This window comes from Protopterus annectens, chromosome 5.part1 (assembly GCF_019279795.1).
Source record: "Protopterus annectens isolate FY-2018-M chromosome 5.part1, PAN1.0, whole genome shotgun sequence".
Lineage (NCBI taxonomy): Eukaryota > Metazoa > Chordata > Ceratodontiformes > Protopteridae > Protopterus > Protopterus annectens.
Window position 1 is genome coordinate 680,278,486 of NC_056736.1, and position 18,167 is coordinate 680,296,652.

Genomic DNA, 18,167 nt, shown 5'->3' on the forward strand with positions numbered 1-18,167 from the left:
ACAATTCATGCTGTGTTAAAACATGTCTGGAAATATTCCAAACTAAGTTGTGGCTCCCATCTCCCACATCTTTTTCAAGGAATGGTTCTGTTGGACAGAAGGGGGTTCTTTGCATTTCTGTCCTTTCTGTGTTTTATTGTCGAAAGAGTATTTCCTCCCCATGCGAATAGGGAGGGGCAGAATCAGAAAATCCAGCTGAGACTGTGGGGGCAGTATCTTCCTTCTAACCACTGGACCCAAGTCATTGTGGGTAGCTGGTTCAGTACTTTTGGTAACACCAGGACAGTCCATCATTGGTGTGGAATACACCGAACATTGAGGCTCCGGTGAAGTCACTTCAGTCCATAAATTTCCACCCATGTTCATGGTATCCGGGGGCTCAACAATAGCCTCCTGCACAGGGGCTGAAACTGAAGTGGATTATGCCAAAATCTGCTTCTTTGCCCCCTCAGTAGGAACAGAAGAATCTCTATTGTCAGTACGATTAGCAGTATGCTGAGTTCTAGGCCATGCAAAGACGTGCTATGAAAATCATTGATGTCCCAAACCAACTTTTTCTTCTTCACATTTAGGAGACGTTGTTCATATGCGTTTACTTTTTCTATGATGTCATTAAGAAAACTATCTGAAGCATCCAGTCCGAAACATTGTGTCAGCTCACACTGCTCTTCTCTAATCTGTTTGGCTAATTCAGCCTCAACAGGTGAGACATACTCGATCTAAAGTTTCAAATAGGCACAACCTGTATCCAAATTGATCTTCTGCCAACTGGCCAAAAGATCTGGATACGTGTTCCCATAGGTTGGCAAGTTCAAGATACGTATGCCTCTGGGTATAACATGATGTTCCAAACAAGCCTCAAGGTGAAATCGTTCGCATTATAACCTTTTAAACTTGTATAAATTATTCTCAAGATTTTTTTCTCACCTCACGAGCCTTATTATCCATGGTACACACAGCATTCTGATCAGTGTCCAGTCGCAAATCCCCCATGTACAGAGGATTTTGTTGAATATTCAAAAAATTATGTAGTCTATTCATTACAGGCAGTTTTCCCAAATCTGAAGCATCTTCCGCCATAGCTGCAAACAGTAGGAACAACAAAAACACACCCAACTGCAGCAACCAAATGAAACTGTGAAACTGTAAAACTGTAAAATTCCCCAAAGCAGGCAGAAGACATCTTGATATGCAGCTAAATCCATTTGGAGTGGATCTTGAGGATGGGGGCACACCTAGCTATGGGGTTGAATGATCATGTCCCCATTAAGCCTGTATTAAGGAATAAATGGCTGTAGGGCATTTATTGTTGGTTGTTTATATATTTATGAATATTTTTCATGTTTTATTTATTTGTGTTAATGTTTTTATTATTATTTTTATCAGATTTTATGCCAGTAAATATTATCTACTTCATATGCCTTTAAGCTGAGAATGTGGCTGCATGAATGTTTGTTTTATTGGCTGTTAAGCTGTTTGAGATGATGTCATTTGTATGTAAGTTATTCTGTCACCATTTATGTTTGTCTGAAGAAGCTGTATGGTATTACCGTGAAAGTGCTAACTTTCTTTCCCTGCAATAAAGTTTTTTGGTATGATTATTTGCTGGTTCATCAAGTTTTTGGATTTAGCTGCATATCGAGCTGTCTTCTGCCTGCTTTGGGGAATTTTACAATTTTACAGTTTTGTTTGGTTGCTGCAGTTGGGTGTGTTTTTGATATTAGAGGGTCAGCTCTGGTTGGACAGTTTGGAGACAAAGCCAGAGAGGTGAGCTTGTGTTGGTTTGGACATGTGCTGAGGAGGAATGCTGGGTATATTGGGAAAAGGATGCTGAAGATGGAGCTGCCAGGTAAGAGGAAAAGAGGAAGGCCTAAGATAAGGTTTATGGATATGGTGAGCGAGAACATGCAGGTGGTTGGTTTGATAGAGCAAGATGCAGAGGACAGGAAGAAATGGACACAGATGATCCACTGTGGTGACCCCTAATGGGAACAGCTGAAAGAAAAAGAAAAGGATTTGTCTCACATTTTAGTTTTTTCTAATTTTCTCAGTTAATTATTTAAACTGGGTAGAAGGAATTTAACTTACCCTGCATGCATCACACATCACAGACACTTTCTCTGCCTGTTGTAAATGCCCCTTTGTGGGTTGGTCACTCAACACAACTGGGAGGAATTATATAGTAAAACCCCCCATTTTCTTTTAAGCAAGTAAACATCACATATTACAGGGAAAATCAGTATTCCCAGGATCAACATTTTCCTCACTCAAACAAAACCAAAAAAACACACCAGTTCACTTTGTTGATAAAAGTGGATTCAACAAAGTAAAATGTAACCATTTATATATCTCTGACCATATTTCTGCATACTCAAAAATTATATATGTTATATATATTTGTCTTCACCTTTTTGCCTGTCTATGGTTATTTGGAGTTAAACCCCTGGAATTCCATTGAACATGGGACTTCCAGGTGGACATTCTTGACTCTCAAATGTAATCCAAGTAAGCAAATAAATAAGCAATTAAATATCTTGATGAAATTAAAACAAAAGCCAGGATGGTTGAACCAACTATTCAGCTGTTTGACTTAGCTCTTGGGACAGCATTTTACTAATTCATCAGCATAGCAGAGTCAGTTTGTCTGCAGAGAGGACAGCATTTATAGTGGCCCAGAAAACTTACAGTACTAATAATGAATACAAAAAGGGCCCCAGTAATAAGTCTTGGGAAGACCTTGGATATGATCAGTTTTAGATGTGATAATGAACAATCTATAGGCATTCCTAAGAAGAATATCATTCACTAGTTAAACAACCACTATATTCTTAAAGAATATAAAAAATGAACATGAAGTATTACATACAGATGCTGTGCTTTCTTAAAATTAATAAAGGAGAAGTTCCTATCAAACACAAACACGTTCTTCTTCACAGCTTCTCAGGACAGTTGCAAAGGCGTGGATTTGTTAACCATGGGCTCTACAACTTAGGCAAAAAAGTACTAATATGTAGTTTGTGTAGCACTGCTTTTATTCATATTCTTCAACTGAGTTGTAATATGTATATATTTATTTGCAAACAAGATGTTAAGCCAATAGTTGAAAACATTTGAGATGTTGAAATAAATAACTGCACATTTGTAACACTTCAAATATTGCTAAGGGAATGAAATGCAATTTTTTTCTTAAATCTGTAACAAAATACATATATATATATATATATATATATATATATATATATATATATATATATATGGGTCTACTTCATTTGCCCTAACTTCCAATTGACCGACACCCATTTGCCCGAGACCATTTGACCGACATTTCATTTGACCGACACTTCATTTTACTGACGCTTCATTTGACCGACAAGTATTATTGGCAAGAAAATGGGATATGCCCCCTTCCCCACTGTAGTGTGACCCTGGAGTTAGAATATATAGTTGGGGGGGTGTGGGGGCACAGCCTCCCCACAATGGGGGTGTGGCCTACTTAATTTCATATTATATTGTTTAGTTTTGTTTTAATATTGCTTAGTAAAACAAAAGTAAGTAGGGGGCTTTGCCCCACACCCCCATTGTGGGGGGCTGTGCCCCCACACCCCCCAACTATATATTCTAACTCCAGGGTCGCACTACAGTGGGGAAGGGGGCATATCCCATTTTCTTGCCAATAATACTTGTCAGTCAAATGAAGTGTCGGTCAAATGAAATTTCGGTCATTTGGTCTCGGGCAAATGGGTGTCGGTCAATCGGAAGTTAGGGCAAATGAAGTAGATATATATATATATATATATATATAGAGAGAGAGAGAGAGAGAGAGAGAAACAGAGAGAGAGAGTTCCCCTTTATAATCTTGAAATACTGAAATCTCGAATTTCAGGATCCCGAGACCATAAAGGTGAAACTTCAAAATAGCGAAAGTGCATAAGCACGAATCCGAATATCTTGAATCCGAGCTTATGCATTTGCGCTATGTTACATGAAGTGTTGGGGTGGGATGGTGTCCAGAATTTAAGGTGAGTGAGTATATGAGAGTGTTTTTGTAAGTTGTACATGTGGGTTAGGGTAGAGATGGAAGTATGAGTGTGAGTGCTGGATGTGTTGGCGTTTGTGCATGTGTGATGTGGGTGTGTGTGTGTGTGTGTGTGTGTGTGTGTGTGTGTGTGTGTGTGTGTGTGTGTGTGTGTGTGTGTGTGTGTGTGTGTGTGTGTGTGTGTGTGTGTGTGCGTGCGCGTATGTGTGTGTGTGTGTGTGTGTGTGTGTGAGATAAAATGTCTGGGTGTGAGTTTTTTTTCTGTTTGTGCAATCTCGGAGTTGGTATATATAAGTAGGGGTGTGTGGGGGGAGCAGCCCCCCACATGGGGGGGTGGAGAGGGGCTTGCCCCCCCCTGCTTACATGTAGTGTAGGGTTATATAGATTGTGTGGTGTGGGTAGAATGGTGTGTGTGTTCTGTGGTGTATGGTGTATGTATGTTCATGATTATGTGTTTTGTGCTTTTGGGTTTCAGGATTGTGAGTCGTTCGCCTTTAAAGTTTCACAATACTGAAATTCGAGATTTCAGTATTTTTGGATTATAAAGGGGAACTATATATATATATATATATATATATATATATATATATATATATATATATATATATATATATATATATATATATATATATATATATATTTATAATAATGTTGATGTCGATAAGGTCGGCACAAGGTCAACAATGCAAATATTGACAAACAACTGAGGAATTCCCATGCCACATGCAAAAAAAAATCTTTTTTTTTTTCCAAGAGAGGAAGCCCCCCCTGCACCCCCTCTGCTAATTATATATACTAAGTCTTAGACTGCACAGTCCTCAGGGAAGGGAATGTCCCCTACCCAGGGATTGTTGATCTACTGTACCTGTTGGCCATCTGCATATGTGAACAAAATGTGCTTGATTAAACAGATGTCAACCACTGAGCATTTCAGTCAAATGCCTACATCCCATATACAACGTAGGAGTAGACTGTGCCTGACACAGGAAACTGGGGCAAATACATTATAAGAATAATTTATGTTTATTGTTTTGTGATAAAGCTAGAAAACTTATCTTGGCTGTAGTGAAAGTGGTCTAAATAAGTGAAGTCATAGAGGAAGGATGTGGTCACAAAATCAGTATTTTCTCAACTTCCTAAATGTCAAATAAATTATGATGGAATGTACGCGACTGACCCAGATTTTTAAAGATGTTACTATTTGTACATATCAGGCCTTGAGCCAACAAGATTTAAGTATTTATTTCCGGTCCTTCCTTGTTTTTGCAAGGTAAATATTATTGTGAATGTTAAGAGAATGATTTTAAAAGATCAATTTATGTAAAAAAATGCGACACTCATTAAGTCTCTCTTTTTTCATACTGTATTTATCACTGAATTGTAATAAATTTCAAGTCACTTTTATTTTGTAATCTATGCAATAAATGACTCTGCATGGTTTCCTAACAGAAAAGAGAAACAACTGCTCTTGGGGGGATCAGGTCCTTAATTTTCCAGAGACTTCTTGTTTGGCTCATGGCAGTGACAACAGCATGGAATGTAGGCGTGCAGATCCTGTGCTCAGTCCCATGGAAGGGTCAGTGTTTTTATTTCTTCTTTCTTGTTCAGTTGTTAATATACTTTTAGGCTTTGTATTGCATCAGAATCTTGTGTGTTAAAAAAAATGCCATCATGGTGGTTGAGACAAGGAAAGAAAGCACCTAGGCAGTCTACCTTGGTCTAGTGGTAATCACTCGTGTCTAGAAGACAGTGGGTTCTGGTTTCAATGCCTGCTGAAAGGAAATTTACTTCTTCTCCTGTTCTATTGCTTATGTATGTTTGCTTCCAAGCGCATATCACTATTTAATTTTGCATTTGCTCACAGAGTTTAACTCAATGCATTTTATTTATTTGTAAACCAGATAAGTGAACTGACATTTTTCAGACCCTTTCAAGCCATGACCTTAACCATCTATATGGACAATTTTGTGAGGTCAGTCAAACAGCATGTTTTTATTTAGTGTGTTATGTTACTGGAATACGATCTTATTCAAAATATGGTGTTATATAACTCATGACAAGCATCTGATGATTTCACTACTTAGAGGTTTTTGCATAAAATCTGTCAATATATTTGTCTTTTTGTCTTTTTTAAAACTTGTATAGATACTGCTATATGTATATTCTAGTGCAAAATTGTACCAGAGTTTCATAGGTTCATAGGTATGTACTAGGCTATTGGCCCTAGGACCTATATAAGCCTAGCCAAAAAGGTACCCTGGCTTTCGCCACCCAAGAAAATGATTTTCCTGTGCCACTGCCGATTAGAGCCACAGAAGTGATCCCCGGGGTGAATTTCCTATTTCCCATCCAGCCATCAAGATTTTTCTTGAAGAGTACTAATGAGGAGCTTTGTTTGATATAGACAGGTAGTTTATTCCAGAGTATGGGAAGTCTCTTGGACAGGAATCTATCCCTCTGGCATATTCTGTTTATTGTGGTGACAAGGTTTAGGTCCCTAGAGTGTGTAGCTTGGAGGGATTGGGGTTTCTTTAAGTGGAACATGTCCAACAGCTCTGGGTTTGACATAGCTTTGTATGTGAGGCAGAGATCGCTTCTGAGTAGGCAATATGCGACAGATTAAAGCTGGATATTTTTGAGATGGTCTGCATAGGGCATCTGTTTGAGGCCAGTAATCCTTTTTGTGAGGTATTTCTGCAGTCTTTCCAGTTGTTGTAGATGTCTTGTGAGGTACATACCAAAAGGGGCATTGTACTCTATAATGGGTCTAATGAGTGACGAGGAGAGGGGAACAATGACCTGGATGAGAAACCTTTTGTGATGAGGTGTGCCACGTAGAAGGATTTCCTTTTTTTTTTTTTACTCAGAAATGTTTTTATTTTGATTATTAGTCAACAATAATAAATACTTTTACAATGTAGAATCATAATAACTATGAAGTTAAACTATGTACATATTTACATACAGCCTGACATGAATAAATGAATGATAGCAAATTAAACAAAATAAAGATATTTAACTTAAGAATGATTTCTTTAAGAAGAGATTAGATCCATTTGTAGAGTATCAACCAATGACAAAACTTTTCTCCAAAGATTATTAGTTAATGGCATTGGAAACAATCTTAATTCTTTGGTTTTGACTTTCATCAACACCACCTTCTTTAATAAGCATAGAAATTCTTATCTTCCAGGTACTATGGTAGACTTCCAGCTGTTTGTTATGCATTTCCTAGTTATAGCTAATATTGTCCATAAATCATAAAGATTAGTTCTTTTTTGATAAACCTCTTCAGATATATTCAATAAAATTAAAGCTTTGGTCAAGACAAAATTATCTCTGTAAATAGTCTGTAAGAAGTTATTAATATTTTCACAAAAGGGTTTAATTTTTTTACATTCATAAAAAATATGAGACCAGTCAGCTTTAACACTCTGTTGACATCTCCAGCATACTCCATTACAAGAAGAATTGAATTTTGAAATTTTATCAGGAGTCAAGAAGGATCTATGTAGGAATTTCCAGGTAAATATTCTCCAATACTGAGAACTGGAGGTTCATTTTACTGAAAGTAGTATATTTGACTTATTTTCTGGGGTTAATTGAATTGAATATCCTCTAGTAATAAATTGCCAATATGTTGTTTTAGGTGCTGTTTTGTAGTTTGTTATTAAGTTGTATAAGTAAGAAGTTCCATTCTTCATATTTTCATTATTATAAATAATTTCAAACAATCTACTTATGAACTTAGGTGAAGATGAGTATGACAAATTATTTAATACTCTACATAGATCCTTGGAGAATGTCAATATATTCTGAAGCATTAACCATTCATTAGAGTTTAATTCATAAGTTGACATCATATATTGTATATCCAGAACTTTTTGATTTTTTATACAATGGAGCCAACAAATTAGTTTTTTCTGTTCCCAGTGCATAAATACTTCTTTATGAATTCTATCTGGAAAACGTTTTGTAATGCTGAAGGGGATTAATGTTGGAAACCAGATCTTTAATTCCATGTTCATATTTATAAACTTTCTAAAATGATCGTATAAATGATTTATTACAAATGTCTTTGTTGGTTTAGATATATTGTATTGTAGATTTATATACAATGAATGCCATAGTATATTATTTGTATCTATAATAGTAATATTTTAGTAAGTTTATTTTCATTTAATAGAATCATTGTATGTAATTTTTTCCACTTGGATGTGTAATTAGGGTTAATCAATTCAATCACAGTTTTGAGTAATGTAGCATTTATATATGATTCAATATCTGGGAAATTTATTCCTCCCTGATCCCATTGTCTTATATGATGTGCATAAGCAATTCTGTTTCTTTTAGGGTACCATAAGAATCTTAGTAGTGTTGATGTTATTTTCTAAAGATAAGATCTCTCTGGAATTAACAAAATAGCTTGGACTATATATAAAATTTTAGGGAGAAGAACCATTTTAATCAATTGAAGTCTATCTTCAAAGACTAGAAACAGATTATTATATTTATTCACTAGAGAATCTATTATGTCAATAATCCTTTTATAATTATTTTGTATTATATCCTGTATATTATTATATAGATTCATCCCTAGGTATTTTATTTTTGTAGCTTGCATTCCTATCACACTATTCTTATCTACTTGTATGTCCTTTTTTTATTTAATAATAGATATTTAGACTTTTGATTATTACAGCAAAGACCTGAAATCTTATAAAATTTCTCTAATAGAATATCTAGTTCATCTAAGGCCTCTTTTGAGGTCAATAAAGTAAGAAGTACATCATCAGCAAAGAGCATGACCTTGGAGTTATATTGGTCGAATATATTTAGTCCTTTTATCTTTGGATTGTTTCGTATTAGTATAGCCAATAGTTCAATAGCCAGTGCAAATAAAATGGGTGACATTGGGCATCCCTGTTTAGTACCTTTCATAATTTGTATAGGTTCTGAAGTAAAGGGTCCTAATTTGCCATAGGCTAAATTATTTTCGTATACTTTTTTAATAAATGTGATAAAGGAAAGAGGGAATTTATAAGCTTCAAGAATTTTAATTAGATAGTCCCAATTTAAGGAATCAAATGCTTTTTCAATATCCAGTCCTATTATCAAGGCTTCTATATTTTCTTTATTTAGATAATCTATTAAAATCAATATTCTTTTAATGTTATCATGTGTATGTCAATTCTGAATAAATCCAGTCTGGTCATCGTTAATAATTTAATTTAATTGATTTTTTATTCTATTTACCAGGATGGACATACACATTTTATAATCATTATTTAGTAGTGAAATTGGCCTATATGAGCTGCAAAGGCTAGCATCCTTGTTTTCCTTTAAAATGGGTATAATTAGAGAGTATTTCCATGAAGGGGGAATAATTGCATGGGTTTGAATCTCAATTAATGTCTTATGTAGCAAGGTGATTATACTTTTGGGAAATAATTTGTAAATTTCTGAAATTAAACCATCCATTCCAGGAGATTTACCAGATTTACTATCTTTAATTTTATCTGCGACTTCTTTGAGTGTAATAGGTTTTTGTAAATTTCTTTGTAAACTATTAGGTATTGAATTAATATTAGAGATCATATTTCCTAACAAGGAATGGTCAATTATATTATATGTATCTTTATAATGATTACTGTAATAAGATTTGAACGCATCTAATATATCTCCTATTTCTGAGACCTTCTTATGTCTTTCTTCGTGTAGAATATTAACAATGGAATTGGATTTGGATTTCATTTTGGCTTTAACAGATACGTTATGTAGGTGTTTCTGAGAAGTAGCATAAGCATTTATTTTTAACCTTTCTATGGCTAAATTAGTTTTATGATTTAAAATATCAGTATATCTTTTATTTAGTTCTTCTGTTTCCTTCTTGTTCTCCATTGTATTAGAATGATTTTTTGATTTATATAATGTGAGTTGGCTAAGCTTTCTACTCTTATAGTAGATAATATTATTTGCAAGGTCTGTAGGATTTCTACAAATGAAATAGTCGGCATACGGTACTTGAAGATGTCACCACTATTAACTTACTGAAACAAAAAGGATTAGAACTGGGTTTCTGAACCAAGTTGTTTTGGGTTTGAAACATGGATGTTAAGATGTTTACCTAGGAAGTGAAGCTTGAAAGGTGACTCTTTACCAGAGATGTAGCTATCTCAGCTAGTGCTTTGTGCCGATCTAGCAAACTAATGCCCCACCCCTAAGCTCTTGAAGTGAAGAGCAAAAAAAAAAAAAAATTGCCAAATTCAGTCATACCCCCAAACACTTTGCGCCCAGGGCAATTGCTCCCATTTGCCCATCCTTGCTACTATACTGCTCTTAACTTCCCTGCTGAGAATTCATAACAAATAGCTATGATCAAAAAATTCCAGTCATCATTCTGTGTACTACAACGAGATTTAGCTAAACTGATATATTGGTTGTTTCTGAGGAAAAATGTATAGGAGCACAAACTATTTTTTGCTTTGCAAGCTGTAAAGCACTTAGCACTACCACATAGTCTATAGGTAAGAGCTAAGTGTACTTCTTGGGACTAATAGCTTTAAAAGCTGAATTCATTTGCTTTTTTGTGTGGCAGCAACAAGTATGTTACAAGTTGTAAAGCTTTTACCATTCTCCAGCACTGTTCCATTGTAAATGTTGTGTATATTCCAATGTGAGACAAGAGCATAACAGCTCTTATCATTGTATAACTTGTTAAGACACCTCTTTCACACTAGAGAGGTGTACAACAAGCACACGGTTGCTTGCTTTTGTTTTATAAATGCTGCCTTTGTCTTGTCCATATACTTACTTGCTAATTGGGTGGTGCCATGGTGCAGCAGTTTGTATTGTTTTCTCATACCAAGAGGTTCCCTGGTTCAATTCTCAGTTGGGGTGCCTTCTGTGTAGAGTCTGCATATTCTCCCTCTATTTGTGTGGGTTTCCTCCTGTGTTACAAAAACGTGTGTCTGGAGTGTTTCTCCCCAGCCCTCTACTGAAAATTGACTCATTCTAAGTTGGGCTTTTCTGGTAAACAAATGTTAAATAAATAAAACCTAGTACACACAGGTGAGAAAGGTTGCAGGAGGTAAGGTCCAGCTTATTATGTTGGTAGTGGTTGGGTTTCATTCTGGGAGTGGCTTTGATGGATCAATATTTACTCTTGTTTTCTGTTGCTTTCTCCCTTCCCATCTGATTATTAGTATAGGCAAAAACAAAACCACTGCACCAGATAAAGTCCAGACCAGGCTCCAAAAATGTAATGCAAGAAATCCAAGCAGGCAAAGGACACACACGGCATAAAACCAAACAATTTATTTAGTACAAAACATTTAAGTGCTTTTGTGCGTACTCCTACACTTCAACAGACATTAAAGTCTATCACAAAACTAAACATTTTATACACTGTTAAATCAATAAATGCTAGCAACCTTTTCCCCTCCAATTAAGTAATAAGTGGAAACCAAGTAATTTTAAGTAACCTAACACTTTAGCAAAATAAATAAATTTTTAGTATATTCCAACCACAACTTATATAATAAATTTCAGATATAATAAATAAAACATATATTACAGATATTTAAACAGTATAATATGCATCATACATAAACCATTTTATCATGCGGTTGCAAATATACTGATGTTTTTGAAAATTTAATGCAGAACTGCATCAACAAAGGCTGAAACAGTCCTGCCATCCACACTTATTTTGAAGTCTGAGCATGTGATAGGTATTGTAACCTTGCATGGCCGGGTGCTATCTACAGCATTAAACCATGTCTCTGTGACTGCACAGACATCGACATCTTCCAAGGTAAGGAGTGCTTTCAGTGACTGCAGTTTCCGATTTAGACTCCTAGCATTATGTAGCCTAACCTTGAATTTGTCTCTAGTGGATTTTTTTTACGTCGGGCATTTTGTTGTTATGAAATTGCCTAAAAAGGCACTATGAAGGTTGCAAGTACCTTTGCTAGTAACTGAAAGCCAAGAAGTGACAAGTGAAGAGCATCTCTGACAATGCAGCATGGTCTGTTGACCATATCTTCCCAGGCTGACAGATACTGGATCCTCCTAGGCTGACATCAGAATCTAAGCCAATTGTTGAAGTCAATCATTTTTTGTTTATATTGAGGCATCATCCTGAGTGAAGGTAGAATGCTGCTTAGAGCTAGGGACATACCTGCCTGGGACATATAATCTCAGAGCTCAGTCATGTCTCTCTTCATATAGTCCAGTGAGGTATGTCTCAAGTCATTCATTCCAACATGGACTATGACAGAGTCATAATGTTACTTGTTGTTGGGAGACTTGCTTGTGTGCATGATCTGATGGATCCTAGCACCTGACCATCTCCTTGTCCAGCCTGGTGAGGGGGACATCTGTGTTTCTCACTATGGAGTTGCCTTTGACCAAAACATTTGGTTCTGAGGTATTTTGCCTTAGGGACTTCTTGGCTGAGACACTGCTGTGTGTATTATTATGTGTAGTGGATTCTGTTGGGTCTGCAGTGTCTGCAGTAGGTTTGTACTTGAGAGATCTCTGATCTTTAGGTAGGCTTCTAATGAGTACCTCCACTTATGTGGGTTTATGTGTTGTGAGCTTGTTATGTGCAAGAGGTGAAGTGTGTGTGCTGACAACCTGTTTGATATCTGGATTGTTGTTATACGACATCATTGATGCCAAATTCATAGTATACTTGCATCTCTCACATGTTGTATTTGTTTGTTTTAGGACTAACTAGTTGTCAGTATACATAAGGCAGTTGCTACATTGCCTCAGGATGTCCATGTCAATCAGGATGGCTGCAGAAATGGTTGGAAACTGTCCATCCATTATGTTAGGTATGTATTGCAGTAACTAGTGGGAAGTGGGCTAGATGGATCAGGTTGTTCTGTAAGACAAACAAAAAGTGGCTATTCTATGGAGGGGTAGAAAACTGAAGTAATGCTTCATATTGCACAACTGAGTTGTTCAGGGGGCAGCAGTGCAATCTGTGAGCAACTTTGGTAAAGTGAGCTCAATCCTGTGCAAACACAACACTTAAATACAAGCAAAGTTAAATGATTTTAAACAAAGTAACAAAGGGAAAGCCCAGGAAGGAGCCTTATTCCAGCAATCCCCAACTCAGATGGGTCCCTGGCTGCACACTTCTGCCACAAGGGTGAAGGGGGGCCTTCTTAATGTAAGATGGCTAGTTTTAGTGCTCAAATGATACCAAACAATCTAGCTTCAGCAAGTCTGATTATAGCTCATGCTATAAAATGCAGAAGTACCAGAAATTCAAAGTGCAGAAAATTGCAGTCACAACAGCAAAAAACAAAACAAAAAAAAAACAGTTTAAATAAAGCAGCAATTCAATAGAATACTCCCACAAGAGTGTAGACCACAAACCTTTCTAATGTGAAATAACTGGTCTGGAACTCAAGTGCTTAAACCAGAACAAAGACACTTAGAATAAAAGGCACAATAAGCCTTCACCAGCATTTCCCAGCTTAGAAGAGTGTAGTCTACACTTTCCTGCCACAAGAGTCTAGACCACAAACCTTCCTAATATAAAATAACTGGTTTGGAGCCCAAGTGCTTAAACCAGAACTAAGACACTTTCAGAATAACAGTCACAATAAGCCTTCACTAGCAATTTTCGGATAAGAAGGGTGTAGGCTATCCTCTCTTGCTTCAGGAGTTTAGACCACAAACCTTCCTATTGTAAAATAACTGGTTTGGAGCCCAAGTGCTTAAACCAGAACAAAGGCACTTAGAATAACAGGCATGATAAGCCTTCACCAACATTTACCAGTGTAGGCTACACTCTCCTGCAACAAGAGTCTAGACCACAAACCTTCCTAATGTAAAATAACTGGTTTGGAGCCCAAGTTCTTAAACCAGAACTAAGACACTTTCAGAATAGCAGACACAATAAGCTTTTAACCAGCTATTCCCAGCTCAGAAGGGCAGAGGCTGCCATCTTCTCCCACAAGAGTGTAGCTCACAAATCTTCTTAATGTAACATTACTGGCCTGAAGCCCAAGCACTTAAACCAGAACTAAGATACTTTTAGAATAACAGGCACAATAAGCCTTCAACGGGCAGTTCCCAACTTAGAAGGATGTAAGCTACCTCTGCCGCCACAAGAGTGTAGACCACAAACCTTCTTAATGTAAAACAAGTGGCCTGAAGCCCAAGTCCTTAAATCAAATGAAGAGGCTTAGAATAACAGCTACAATTTAATCACGGCTACTAACAAGCAGCAGAATAAATGCAATTGAACACTTTTAAGAACAAGCAGCAAAAGCAAAATAAAGGAGTAAAGTAGGAAGAAACATAAATCCAGTAAAAGCAGCTGAATGAAGTGCATTTTAAGTAAGTGGAAAGGGGGGAAACAGAAAATAATTCAAGGTTAAGAAACTAAGAGGGCAGGCCTTCCCTAATGATATCTCTGTACTTAGCAGAATGAGCTGATGAGATGGGACTGGGAGGAATGTCCAAGATCAAATTTATAGTAGGGGCTGACAACTCAAAAGTCACCAAGTTTAAGAATACAACAACAGCTGCAAGGGTGGATGGGAAAATAAAATTCAGACAGAGATCCGCAACATTCAGAGTACAGCAAGCAAGCCAAACAAGCACTCCAGCTGAATAGCGGTATTTCTATCTAAATGAGGAGTGGTATTTCCCAGCTCCTCCCACTAATTATCTGCTGCACCAAGACAGACGTTGATATTGTGAATATTAATTATTTAACAGGAATGTTTCAGCTTGTCAGATAAGCTGACTTCTTAGTTATGCAAGGGGAAGACAGACTTAGCTCTGGTTTTCTTGCTTTCTCACACTGTATCCGCTTATGTACATGCAAGAACAATATATGGAAATTCAGGACATTCAGTCTGCCTGCCTTTTCCTTGTGTATGTGATCCTTTTATCCTGTGTTCATGGAACTGCAGTCAGCCTGATCTGTTTCTCAGTCAGACTGCCAGAAAATCTCCTTTTGATATTTATTATCATAAAATTGCTTTTATGGAAGATGCATTGTGCTATATAAAATGCTAACTGCACCAACTTTTTGAAAACATGTTTCTATGATGTACAGTACCAGGATTTATGACACAAACACACACACACACACACACACACACACACACACACACACACACACACACACACACACACACACACTCTGGCAGGCCCAGGTTTGGCCAAGGTCTCATATTTGTATGACATAAAATGTGTCGGACACACAGACATAGTTTTTAGGGGGAAGAGAATGAAGCTGTCATATTGCATTGTATAGCTTCAATACTAATAAAATGAAAATCACTACTAAACCCAGGGCTATTAATTCATATTCTGCCATGCATGTGATCCCTTTAAAACATTACAGACATAAACTGTTTGACCAAGAATTGTCATTTTATTGATAGATACAAGTGCCACTCACTTACTACTTTTCAACATCTTGAAACCATCTACCCTTATTATCTTCTCAAGACATTACATACATAATTCATGGAATGACTGTTTAGTTGCACCTACTTGTTATGATTGTCTCTGACTTGCAATCTGCATATATTCTATACCCTTATCACCTGATACCTTTATCATCTGGTACCTTTATCACCTGAAACCCCCATCACCTGGCACGCTTATCACCTGACACCCATATCACCTGACACCCTTATCACATAATCCCTTGACACCCATACCACCCAACACCATTATCACCTGACACCCATATCACCTGACACCCTTATCACGTAATCCCTTGACACCCATACCACCCAACACCATTATCACCTGACACCCATATCATCTGTCACCCTTATCACCTGACACCTATAGCACCTCGCCTCAAGGATATATATATAATCATCCCTGAATTCAACTCCTGTTATTGGAAAGCTTCATCAAGAAGGAATGCCAGACTGGAAAGAAGGCCAAGAGCAGGACCTTTTACCTTCCTTCTTCACTGAATGGTCAACTTAGCGCAAAGTGGCTAAACATAAAGTCAAGGACAGCACAGATCCCTGTGTTCGAGATTAATTTTAATGAGAATCAAATGATTTTCTAAAGACAAATTTCCCAAAGGCAGGTTTCATCAGTGACTGTAATCCATTGGGTTATACATCTGTTGATGTTAAAAATGCCTGCTGACGTGAAAGTGCCCAGTGTCACTAGATCAGAAACTGCTGAAAATAGTTCTGCAAACTCTAGAAGTGATGCATCTCATGCCAGAAACAAATATGGGTGTGCACAGGAAAACAATGATGCACATTTCCTTTCTTTCACTCTGAAGTAGCCTTCTAGATCTTGTCTTTGAATTGCTGTACTGCACTATTTCAGTAGAAATGTACGGCTCAGAACACATGCCTATTTTATTTTAGCTGTGCCCCTGGACCGCCATGCTGCATGTGATGATATCCAGAAAGACTGCTGAGGTTCTGCTTACCAGAATCTTAATATCACTGCAACATCATAGCGTCTTTGAATCACTCTGCCATAGTGCACTGAGCAATCTAATAGAAACAGGACTGCGCAGTACATTATATGTTTATAAAACCCACCCGAGATGTCATAATCTGGATAAAAGTTAACATATGAATCGCTCAGTGCAGGAGACTCATTTATGATTCATTGACATGCATTTAGACAGAGCAGAGCAGTGCTGTCATAGGCTCTTGTAACACCCTCAGGACAAATGGAGGCATCAATCATATTTTAAGTTAATGATATATTACTTTTGTGTGTAAATACCTTAAACTACGTTAGTATATTCTTTTGTTATCCATGGTTTTGTTGTGATGTTTCTTTTCTTTCTTTTTATGTGCTGGTTGTTTGTGCTGCATTTCATAGAGTGTGGCTAAAAAGGTGGTAGATTCAGCTTAGCTACCAATTTAACAAATAATAAACAAATAAACACATAAAGCAACAAACACTACTGCTTTACTGAGAATTTACTTGCAAGCGAAGAGCTTGATTTTGCTTTAGCAAAAAGCTGCCTGTAATTTAAAGCATACATGAGTGAAGCCAGTAGTTGAACAGACCATTACATCATGTTCTTTGTCCTGATCTTGCCTGAATCCCAGTTTTATCCAAGGCAGTCGTCTAATTACTTTCAGGCAAAGACTCCATTCCAGGCCCTTAGCAAAAACACAAAATACATGGATTCATGGTGGCTCATGGTGACTCATGTCTCAGTTCACTGAGACTCAATTTATTCTGACTGAGGGTACATAAACTGTACAGTTATGTATTTTTTGAGGGGGCTTCACCCTCCAGCATCTCAGTAAGAGAGGCATCAATGACAATGCCCCTTACTTATTATAAACTACCTCTCAGTTCACACTTACATTAGGGAAACCGACCTATTGCTGATGAGGTAACCCTCCGTGAGATGAGCTTACAATGAGACAAATGGTTTCCGAGCAAACTGCACGACAGACACAAACCAAGAGCCAAATGGATTTTTTTTCACAAAGATGTAACTGGTAAAAGAGAAAAGAATGCTATTTAAATAAACAACATTTTAAAATCTAGATATATGTTGCTTAAGTAAATGTATCATTAATTAGCTAAATGTGGGCTAGGGTAGTAACAATCTATGAACTTATGAACCCGGGAACCTAAATGTATCATTAATTAGCTAAATGTGGGCTAGGGTAGTAACTATCTATGAACTTATGAACCCGGGAATCTAATACTAAATTATAAAAATACATAAATTCCAAAATCTATATTCCCATAACTCTGTAAGGTAACAGTAAGCTTTAACTCACACAAATATGAACATGCTTTGGTACAGCGTTTTATATAAAATATAATAAATTGTTTTATATAAAATATAATAAATATATAAATTATAGTTCTTGTTTAGCATAATTAAGTTCATGCTCAGGGTACTGTAACTGCCTACTGGCTGAGCCCTACTGCAATAATTTAAAAATTATTTAAAATGTATTAGGCAGATTTTATGGGGTATTTAATAACTTACGAATGACAAGGTGTTTATGATCTGGCAACATAATGCACAGTTGCACCATAAAAAATATAAGGATGAATTTCCACTGAGAAACTGCATAATAAATAGTACATACATGTTGCATTAGTCAATGTTTATAGCACAGTCTATAAGGGA

General features: G+C 36.7%; 1 protein-coding gene across 2 annotated transcripts in view; it reads right to left on the minus strand.

Annotated features, from left to right (window-relative positions):
• Positions 1 to 18,167, minus strand: part of LOC122803597 (transforming growth factor beta activator LRRC32-like) — a 192,071-nt gene that overhangs the window by 55,235 nt on the left and 118,669 nt on the right. The gene's annotated exons all lie outside the window — the stretch shown is intronic.